The sequence below is a fragment of the Trichomycterus rosablanca genome, chromosome 1 (genome assembly GCF_030014385.1).
Source record: "Trichomycterus rosablanca isolate fTriRos1 chromosome 1, fTriRos1.hap1, whole genome shotgun sequence".
Taxonomy (NCBI): Eukaryota; Metazoa; Chordata; class Actinopteri; order Siluriformes; family Trichomycteridae; genus Trichomycterus; species Trichomycterus rosablanca.
In genome coordinates this window covers 34,865,858-34,878,211 of record NC_085988.1, presented here as the reverse complement: position 1 = coordinate 34,878,211, position 12,354 = coordinate 34,865,858, and positions in this window count along the sequence as shown.

Here is a 12,354-nt window from a genome sequence, read left to right as displayed (position 1 = left end):
AAACTGCAAACAGCTGGTTGTAGATTTGTTTCTTTAATACACTTAGTTAAAAATAAATGCTTGCATAGTTTACTAATATAATTATATTATTTAACTTAATTTTATATGTGCATTTGTACCTACATTTATTTAAACTTAAGTTGTTTTTCCCTGAGCCTTTAGAGAGTTAGTGTTATTCCCTTCTCTCTCTGAGGTTCCGTTTGTCTGCAGGAAAGCAAACAGTGTGCACAAATCTTCATATTAAACTTCATTCACTATTCATGAAAAATTCATTGTGCATCAACTGTCTGTTTTTCTACTGAAAAAATATACTAAAAAGATAAATATATAAAGCTGTCCATATTCTTTTGGCTGATATTGTATATGGTTCTTATAAACAGACAGAAAATAACATAAAATGCAAACAAAAACATGCTACACTGATACAAAAATACTTTTAAAACCTTAAAAATGATTTACAGTGTTTAAACAATTAACTTAACATTTTATCTAATTGAATATTAAACTATAGTATAAACAGGTAAGTACACTCACTCTGGGAGTGCTTATCCAGTTAGGGTCGCGGGGGATGTGCCGGAGCCTATACCAGCTTTTCAATGGGCGCAAGGCACACAGTAACACCCTGGACACCTGATACATACACACACACTACACAATCCCATTCACCTATAGGGCAATTTAGACCCGAACCACCCCACCTGGGGATCGAACCCAGGACCTTCTTGCTGTGAGGTGACAGTGCTACCCACCAAGCCACTGTGCCACCCCAGGTAAATACATGACATTTATTTCCCATTAGATGTTGTTATTAAAACAGAGGTGTATTTTAAACATGCCCTTAACCCACTTGAATAAATGATTCATTTTGGCTGATCCAGTCAGGGGTCACCACAGCTGATCACTCGTCAACAACTTTTATGCCAGATTCCCTTCCAGATGTAACCCTCCTATTTATCCAGGCTTGGGACCTGCACTAGGGGTGCACTGATGTGCCATCTCATCACAGTAAAATAATTACTTATTCATAATAGATTGTATTTTACAATAATTATAATGTAAAATATATTGTGCAAATATTGTGCACTAGAATAAAACACTTTCTTAGTGCCCATGACACATCCTGTTAACACACTGTTAATCCTGTTTTTATGTGGATGAAGGGGCAAAACAGAGGTAAAAAAAACATATTTTTATGGACAGGTCCATTTAGTCCAGGTGGATTTTGGTACCACTAGTATTAAATATTAGTAAGCAACAGATAGAGTACCCTGAACTTCCATCTACAATACCCACAATACCTCAAAAACAGCCATCTTGACTCTGTAGAAGCAAATTAGAGCAAAATTCTTAGCAGCAAAGAATTCCTGTCCTAATTTCCATTAGGTTGTGTGTGAATGGCAGTGACCACACTAATGAGCTAAAGCACAGTGTTATTTCCCAGTTAATTATGTGGCACGCGCTTCACCTTGCTTTGTGCCCGGGTTACTGCACACTATTACTGCATTAATATCCGCACGGAAACCATCCCAGCCAACTAGTCACGGCTAATTACACATTTACATACAAACACCCAACTATCTATTGTCCTCTGTAATTTATACCATCAATATGCAGTTTAATCAAAGCTGGGGGGGGGGGGCATACGCTTGCTGCAAACATACTAATTGGCACCATGCTGACTCAGTGCAGTTGAATGGGGGGGGGGGGGGGGTGAGGGGAATTGGACAATACATGACTTCTTACTCACACACACGTACAAACACAAACACATTAGAAGGATAAAATTATACATTGTCACACTTTGATTTCTTTTGTTGGTGCTAAGGTTTCTTAAGCCCTCTAAAACATATGGATCAATAACAGATAATAAAGAACTTCAAAACAGTTTTAAATTAATTATTATTCTATTTATTGATGTATAGTTATATACATCTGCGAAATGTATCTGCAAAATATATGAACTGTACTGATTGATTTTAACAACATTTTAAATTAATATTATCATGATTATAAATTTATATTAAAACAGGGATAACATTTTAACAAGCCATTTAATACTGACAGAAAGTGTAAAATAATCTACTTTTGCATTAAGGTGGATTGTTCTACAGTGCATGTTGTTGCCATCTCGGGCAAACCATGCACACATGCCCAGCCATCTACATAATCCACATCACTCATCAAACCAGTTGACCTTCTTCCATTGCTTCAATGTCCAGTTCCAATTCCTGTGTGCCCACTGTAGGTACTGGTGGACAGGACTTAGCATGGGCATTTTGACCGGCCTGCATTTATGCTGCCCCTTAAACAAAAGGTTCAATGTACTATGTGTTGTGACAAACTCCCCTCATCATCAGTATTAATATTGTCTATAATTTGAGCCACAGTAGCTCTTCTGTTGGTCTGTACCAGATGCCATAGCCTTCATGTAATCTGGCATAAATGAGTCTTGACCACCTAACGACCTGTCTGCAGCTCATGGCTTGTCCATCTTTGAACCACTGGTAGTGGATACTCACCAAGGCTGTCTGTAAGCAACCTTTGATGTTTCTGAAATACTTCAACCCAGTCATTTGGCCCCTATCAAAGTCACCTATGTCTTTATGCAGCTCATATGTGCTGCATTTAACACATACAACACGTACAGCTGATGTCATAGGTTTACATACACCTTAGCCACATTCATTTAACCTCTTTAAGTTCACTATTGCTTACATGTAATCCTAATACATATTCTCTCACTCAGGTCAGTTAGGATCTCTACTATATTTTAAGAATGTGAAATGTCAGAATAATACTAAACACTATGCTTTATTTACTTTTATTTCTTTTATCACATTCTTGGTGGCTCAGAATTTCACATACACATGGTTAGTATTTGTAATATTGGTTTGACATTGTTTAAGTGTGTATAAACTTTTTGGATAACGTTTTACAAGCTTCTGACAATAAGTTGCTGGATTTTTGGCCCATTCCACCTGACAGGACTGACATAACTGAGTCAGGTATGTAGGCCTCCTTACTCACACAGGCCTTTAAGTTCTGCCCATAAATTTTCTATATGATAAAAGTCAGGGCTTTGTGATAGCCACTCCATTACATTCACTTTGCCATCCTTATGACATCTTCCAAATTTCAGGAAGTATGCTTGGGGTCCTTGTCCATTTTGAAGACCGCTTTGTGCCCAAGCTTTACCTTCCTGGCTGATGTCTTGAGATGTTGCTTTAATACCTCCACATCATCTACCTTCATCGCAATGCCAACTATTTTGTGAAGTACACCAGTCCCTCCTGCAGTAAAGCCCACAACATGATGCTGCCACCCACATGCATCACAGCTGGGATGATGTTCAATCCTCTCCATTTTCCTCCATACATAATAATTGTCCTTATGGCAAAACAGATTCATTTTGTTTAATCAGACCAGAGGACATTTCTTCAACAAGTAAGAACTTGGTTCTCATGTGCACTTGCAACTGTAATGTGGCTTCTTATGGCAGTTTTAGAGCAGTGGCTTCATCCTTGCTGAGAGGCTTTTCAGATCATGTCAATATAGAGCATGTTTTATTGTTAATATACTGTAGATACTTTTGTATCTGTTTCCTGTAGTGTCTTCACAAGCTCATCTGTTGTTTTTGGGTAGATTTGTATTTTTCACACTAAAGTATGTGTATCTCTATGTAAATGAAAGCTTCTCCTTCCTGAATGACAGCATGGTCCCACAGTGTTGACACTTTTTGGGTAATTGGGTTCAATCTAACTAGACACGCCCAAGCTTCATAAAATTCCCACAGCATAAGGACTTCACACCAACCTTCAAACATGGTGGTGGAAGTTTGAGAGTGTGGTGATTGCTGATTTAGAGCATAGGTAACTTGTGAAAGGCTTAAGAGCAGTTTGGTAATGCAACAACATAACAATATAAAGCATAAGAGCAAGTCTACTTCTGAACGGCTAAAAAAAATAATAAAATGAAATTTTTGATTGTCAACCTAGTCCCGGTTTACTGTGAGAGCAATGATCAGCTCATGTTTGAAAAGGTCAAAGACTGATATTCAGCTGTTGAAAATGTTTGATTGAAGTTGTTGCTGTTGCTGCTAAAGATGGCTCAACCAGTTATTAAGTTTGGTGGGTAATTATTATTTTATGTCAAATATATCAAATTGGTGTTAGAAAATGTATTTTTTCTTTTACTTAACAAAATTATAATTTAAAAACTGTAATACTTCATGTTGTTTTGTCTTGAATTTGCATTTTGTTAAAATAGGAATGAAATATGTGTAAGACATGAAAGAAATCCGACAGAAAGAACATACTTTTTAATGCATATCTCTTTTATATTCATTTTATGCTAAACACCCAAAGGAAAACAGAGATACTTTACATCTCTTTACAGATGAACTGAATATTGTGGCCTATGGCAAAAAAGAAACAATCTTTTATCCTCTCCTTTGCTGAATATATCCCACTGAAGCTGTTCCTGATCAAACAGGACGTCATAAAACTACTGTTACTCAGTAAACCAGGTCTTTTACACAGTGACATAAACAGAAAGTAAAATGCCTACCAGCGTTTGAATTCTTAGAATTTTTATGGGATATTAAAGATAAAGTATTCACGCACACTGTCTGTCACACAGGCTCCACTAGGGGGTATCTAAACTTACCCATCATCAGTTACTAAAATGAACACATTTTAGTAAATAAACTGTGTATTAGAGCAAAACTAACAGATTAATAATCTTAAAGTAATTAAACTTTTATCGCCTCAAGTAATTCATATTTGTCATACTTAATTTTAAATCATTCAACAAAACGATTACACAAAGAAAACTTTAAAAAACAGCACATTTTAAAGACAGTCATGTGTTTTATTTAGGATTAAAATGATTTAAACCTGTATTAACACTGTAAAGAAGTAATTGCTCCCTTGGTGACCTAATAAAACCTGCTTTGCTTACAATTAATAACAAAGCCACTTTAACTAATTAAACACAGCCAGTCATGATGTTACCAAAACAGTCTTAATCATTTATCATATTGCAACCAGTAAGCCTAACCATGAATAAATAAATAAATAAAATAAATCCCGCAATTTAATTTTTTTAATCAGTTGTCTTGAAAAAGCCTCTAAAATGGAATTATACACATATCAGCTATAACATTAAAACCACCTCTTTGTTTCTACACTCAATGTACATTTTATCAGCTCCATTTACCATATAGGAGCACTTTGTAGTTCTACAATTACTGACTGTAGACCATCTGTTTCTCTACATACTTTTAGCCTGCGTTCACCCTGTTCTTCAATGGTCAGGACCCCCACAGGACCACTACAGAGCAGGTATTATTTAGGTGGTGGATCATTCTCAGCACTGCAGTGACAATGACATGGTGGTGGTGTGTTAGTGTGTGTTGTGCTGGTATAAGAGGATCAGACACAGCAGCGCTGCTGGAGTTTTTAAATACCGTGTCCACTCACTGTCCACTCTATTAGACACTCCTACCTAGTTGGTCCACCTTGTAGAAGTAAAGTCAGAGACGATCACTCATCTATTGCTGCTGTTTGAGTTGGTCATCTTCTAGACCTATCAGTGGTCACAGGACACTGCCCATGGGGCGCTGTTGGCTGGATATTTTTGGTTGGTGGACTATTCTCAGTCCAGCAGTGACAGTGAGGTGTTTAAAAACTCCAGCAGCGCTGCTGTGTCTGATCCACTCATACCAGCACAACACACACTAACACACCACCACCATGTCAGTGTCACTGCAGTGCTAAGAACGACCCACCACCCAAATAACACCTACTCTGTAGTGGTCCTGGGAGAGTCCTGAACATTAAAGAACTCCTATATGGTAAGTGGAGCTGATAAAATGGACAGTGAAACAAGGAGGTGGTTTTAATGTTATGGCTGATTGGTGTATGTAGCTTTAGTCTTGAGATAACTATATGGGGGAAAAAAAACAAAAAAACATTGCTTCAGTCATTCATCTTCGATGTCGCAATGGGTCCAGTGCCACCCAGAAATTCAAGACAAGAATATACCCTAGACTGGGTGCCAATCAATTAAATAGCATAATACACCTACATAATACTCACCTACATTGTGTTTGAAGGTGAAAGGAAACCAGTGTACACATTAGAAACTTTGCAGACATGGGAGGAAACTCCTCACAGATAGTAAAAGACAGCAATGTTTAACCAAAGTTCACAGGTCTCCATTGTGGGGGGAACATAAGTATTCGACCACTGTGTTATTTAACATACAAAAAAAAAAAATAGGGTGTCCATAAAGCTCATGGCCAAGTATCCACATACTTTGACCATATATTGCACATACTTTTTTGTTCATATCTATAACTACAAAGTAGAAATAAATAAATAATGTAATCATTAAAAATAGATAAGCACTGAGCAAATAATAAAGAAGTAAAACAAACCTTTTTGATTACTTGTTTCTACCTACTTTATATAAACAAATTTAATTATTAAATAGGATTTATCTTTTGAATTTGGCCAGACTTTAAGATCAGACTGAGAGAGTATGCATTTTTCAGGATCCCCCCAATGCACATAGAAAGAGAAAGAGAGAAGCCAAAAAAGTCCTTTATATCTTTGCCAAATACTAGAGCTGAGGGTAAGATTCTTCCCTAAATAAAAACACTGCAGGGCTCACCAGCCACCAAGAGCAGTGTATGTTCCTCAACCACTTGGCATTGGTAAACAACATATTTAAGCCTAAAACAATACATTTCCCTGATGACCAAAATTATTTATGAAATCAAACAGAATCCGGCTGTTAGCCATATGGGACTTCTCTCCAAGTCATCTCACACATGCTTAGTGCTCTCATTTTCTCTGCCATTCAGGACCTATAAACAGCAAATACTCCTTAATAGAATACAAATGGTCTTTTATGAACGCCATAATGAAGTCCCATATGTGGTTAAACCATTGATCCACTTCATCAGAGGCTACTAATTAAGACCCTCCACCCAATTATCAGCTCATGCCTCATCGCATATGTATCAGAGGAGAAAAGTGGGCATTTACAAAAACTATAAAAAATTGAGCTGTCATTGAAAAATTGTCATATCCTATCACAGTCAGCGTCCTGACAGCCACACTTGACCAAAAATGGACAAGAACAATACAAGAAGGCACTGGCTTTGTAGAAAAGTGGTACACCTAATTGGAACATATGTGTCTCTTTCGGGTTTGAGCTTCTGAGAGACTACTGTGTGCACTTCAAGTGGTTTGTGCAGGCTGGTATCAGTTCAATAGGGTGAATAAGTTAACTCTCAGGATTGCTGGCTCTGCCTCATCCTGTACATTAGAGCAGAAGACTAGAATGTAATGTAATATGTAGCCTCTTGCAGATTTTGCCTTTAATTGTGCAGATCCCTGTAGATTGTATAAAACAGGTTGCAATGTGATAAATAATAAACACTGTCCTATGTTCATAAACTTACTTTACACTGGAAAACAAAAAAAATATATATATTTTTTAATTATTAGTGACTACCTTTTATGTTCGTAGTACTTTAATGAAATTAAAACATGAAACAATTTAGCAACTACAATTCTGTGTCATCCAGACATCAGGTGTAGCTATAGCTAGTACAAGTGCTGACAAGTCTGCAGTATTTATGACTAAGGACTTAAGATTCTGTGCTGACCACTGCTGTAATTTCCCACCACATATTGCATAAGTATTAACAGACACATATAGGACACAAAACCTAGTTAACTTTAAAACTAAAGCAAATTAATAAATATTAATTATAATAATTAAATTAATTAATTATAATCCATATACATGGCAGCAAAAATAGTCTGAGTAAACCACAGCATGAAAAAAGAAGCGGCTCCCAGGTGGCGTAGCGAGATATTCTGCTAACACACCAGCGCAGAGATTCTGAACTCCTCAGTTCGAAACTTGGTGTTGCCACCGGTCGGCTGGGCGCCATCTCACAGGCATAATTGGCAGTGCCTGCGGCAGACACGTTTCTGCTGCGGGTGTTAAGACTATGTGGGTGGGGTCTTCAAACGCTGTGCAAGGACCCTGATTGGCAGATAGAGAGGTGCCTGTGCAGAATGCATGGGTGAAAAAGGGTTCCACTAAGGGCTGCACGGGGGTCGGAGGAGGCATGAGCAGCTAATCAAGAACTAAAAGTATAAGAAGTGAAATACTGGGGTGCATATTCAGCATAGCATATCTTTCTCATACCAAACCTGGCAAAACTCTTAAAGTATTATTCTTATTTATTCTGCTTCAAGTATGGCATGAAGTTATTGCAGTTCATTTTGCCAAGCAACACCTCCTCAGTTGCATAAAGAACAGTTTTGAAACATCATAAACAAATATTTTTCTAGGTTGCTATTTGGCTACTGTAAAACTCATCTGAATTTAAAATGCACTGCTATTAGTCTTAAAGTGAGAATATTACAAATAAAGTTTTAAAGTCACATCATCCAGGTTGTTTATTCATGTGCTGTTTGCTATGTCAATCAGCAGCAGGTGATGATACAAGTAGAGCTCCCCTGAGAGTGTGGGACTGAGCAGCAGAGCGGTAACTAATTCATCTTCCCTTTCAGCCCTCAACACATACCTCACATAAACAAGCCATTCACTTCTATGTGAATATGATCCTAAAATGCAACATCAGGATGACACAGAACTGACAGTGGTAAAGGATAATACACAAATCATAGTGTCTAGTAATATCATTTACAAAGCACAGCAAACCAGCTCCTTCTATAATGTCTATAAAAATGTATGCATAGTTTATATGTATGATTATAGTGTCTATTGACACCATCTATTGAATGCTATTGACATGCTATTGACACCATCTTCTCATCGAGAAGTTCGGGTTCGGGGGAACCCAAATGCCCCGACGGAACGCAGATGGCAGGATACGCGATGGACTCGTGGGGGAAGTGGAGGGTCGTGTGCCTGGCACCTCTTTCGTTGGAGGACGTAGAGGATGTTTATCTATTCGGAACTTTGATTGTGAGGTTTTTGCTGATTGGATTAGGCTTCGCCCTGCTGTATCGGGAAATTAAAAGAGTTGGGTCAGTTGTCGAAGGTCCCCAGAAACTGCCCAATTTGATTGATATGGTGGGCAGAGCCGTTGGAACTCAGACTGTGAATATTAATCGCAATATGGATTTCATCTTGGATAAACTTATGGCTTTGCGAAATGAGGTGAACCAGAGACGCATTAATTCTGAGAGTTCGTGTTAAAATTTTGATAGTGCTCAGACAAAACAAAAGTCATTTCTGCTCTTGGCTCCCCTGTTATCAGCAACGGCCTAGCTGATAAGGAAATTCCTCCAGAGGACTTGTTGCTATGTACCTACCCTGCCTCCACTGACTGTTTTCATTCTGGGCAGTAAGAGCTGAAAACAGCCATGTTATCGCGAACTTTGTACAGACTTTTTCTTGCTGCGGGAATGGAGAACTGTCTGGACTCTTTCCTAACCCAAATCCAACGTCTCCACTCTAGTTTCATCTAATTTTAGCTTAATTCCACCAATACAGAAGTTGGTTACTTTTCCGATCCCCCCATCCCTAACCCGTGGCTAGTTGTGTGATGTTTTTACATGTGCTTGTGTGCTGTATGGAGCTGTTTTTTTCGTGTTACCATAATGTGCTCCTAAAGGGAGCACAATCTGGTTGCTGTTTTTTTATCCCCTTCTTTCCCAATGTGTTCATTATTTCTTGTTTCTGCGAAAGATGGCGCCGGTGAGGTCGGCTGCCGTCACGACTGCTCCGACAACTACTGTGGCGGATTTGTCACTAAAGCATTTCACTGCTAGTTGTACTGTGTGTATGACCATGTATGTGACAAATAAACCTTGACTTGATTAGTTTGTATGTATATGTAATTAGCTTTATCTGACAAGTCTCCAAAATCTTTAATAAATTACATTTTATATTTACAAGATTCCTAGAAGCTTGTAAGATACACTATCGGGATATATTTAGCTTGTTTATTAAGTGTGTCTATATTAGTTGTGTGAAACATTTTTTGTACATTAAACAGTGGTTAGGGGCGGCACGGTGGCTAAGTGGGTAGAACTGTCACCTCACAGCAAGAAGATCCTGAGTTCGATCCTCAGGTGGGGCAATCCGGGTCCTTTCTGTGTGGAGTTTCCATGTTCTCCCCATGTCTGCGTGGGTTTTCTCCGGGTGCTCCAGTTTACTCCCACAGTCCAAAGACATACAAGGTTAATTGAAGACACTAAAAATTGTTCATGACTGTGCTCGATATAACCTTGTGAACTGATGAACCTTGTGTAATGAGTAACTACCGTTCCTGTCATGAACGTAACCAAAAGTGTAAAACATGACGTTAAAATCCTAATAAATAAACAAACAAACAATAAACAGTGGTTACCAGGGTGTACATCACATCAGGTTTGCGACACACAACCAATGCCAAGTTCATGTTTATGTCAATGTTTACATTGTGGGTAAGAGACACAGCCATTTTGTATATTCTGCTGTATTTCATGCACATTTTTAAAGTATAGCATACCAAATATTGTAAGTATAATTGTAGTTTTACATTTGGCTAATGTTAAATTAACAAACGAGTATTAAGATTCAAATCAAGATTCTAGTTCTGAGGTTCTACTTACCTATTTTAGTAGGAGGTTAGTGGGAATGACATGCTGACACACTAATTAAACTAAGCCAAATGTGCAAATATGCCATTTTATTTCAACCACCTTGGCATATGACTGTTGTAGGAGAGCCGATCAAAGATGAATTAACAGGAATCAGGAATGTGTGGTGCAATAATGCTAATTTAGGTCCAATGACAGGTGCACAGTATCATATATAAAGAAAATTTACTCAAATAAGGTCTAAAGTAAACTTAAACTAAACTTAAGCTAAGGTGCTTCTCAACTTAAGCACCACCATTACATCTTTAACATAAAAAAAAATAAAAACCTCTCTTCTCACATTGGCCCAAGTCTGCTCCTTAAATACTATGTAGTATTGGACAAAACCAACTTTAGGTAACTCAGCATTTCCACAAGTTCACCATGATCAAGCATACAATGGTCTAGGATAAACCATTACATTACATCTTTACATTTATAATTAACTTAATATTAATTACATCAAGACAATATCACTAACACAATCATATAAGAACAGCATACAAAGAATAATTTAAAATCCCCCCACATGCATTCAAAATAGAACATTTCCAAAATGGTGCAGTCCAAGGACTTCAAATACCATCAACCCTCAGTGCTCGGGTCCTTTGACTCTCAGCACAGCTGCCTGCATGCCTGATAAAAATGACTTAAACCAAACTTTAAAAAAAAAGTTTACACCACTAACCAAGCATAATCAATCATCACACTTCCTAAAATCATTCCCACCTTCAGCTGCATTATAACAGTTTGCATTGTTTACCAAGCTAATGATTCTGGTGTTTCTACATTGCAGCAGTCAGACAATAGTGCAGGGGCTGTGCCTGCTTTCTTCCCAAGTTGTACATGTTTATACTGTGAAACAGACGTTAGCTCCTTGACAATGATTCATAAGACAGGGTCTGCCAAACTACCTAAATGTAAATATCCGAACTCCATTTCCAGTGGAGTTCACACACTCAAAAACGGCATGTTTACCATTGTAACATCACTTTTCCTTTTAATTACATTTTTACCAGTTTTTACCAGGCATCCGAGGATACTAATTGTTATAGGTTTGCAAGTGGAATTTTTGCCCATTCTTGCTTGATACAAGACTTCAGCTGCTCAGCAATAAGTGGCCAAGATTTTTTAAATTTCCTTTTCATGTGCTATACATTTTCATTATGAGACAGATCTGGACTGCAGCCAGTCAAGTCAAGCACACTAATGGTCTGTTCGAAAACCTAGTGAGCTTTCTACATAAACAGCATTTTACGTCATCATATGCACGCTCCCGAGTAGAAGGCTGTCCAAATTTCTAGATGCCTTAACATGCTGCCTACTGAGGTAACTTATTTGTAAACAGTAAACTTACTGAATAGCAATCTCATTCTGTGCGGCACAACTTTTCTCGCCAAAGATGAAATGTGGCGGACAAATGCGGAGCAGCAAACGGAGTTCTTTTCAAAAGTAAATAAATTCTAATTGATTTTCAGTTTATATAAAGGTGTACTAGTGTAATTTATTTAAAAATACGGGCTCATCGGTGATTGTTTAACTGTTTTCGGTACACAGTTGGAGATGCTAGCTGGCATCCTAGGGGGTTGTGCTGCCTCACCCCATAAGTTTAAGTGACCTGAGGATAACTGTGTTAGCTTAGTAAGCTAAAACTGCTGTGTCATAATTGCTGTCTAAA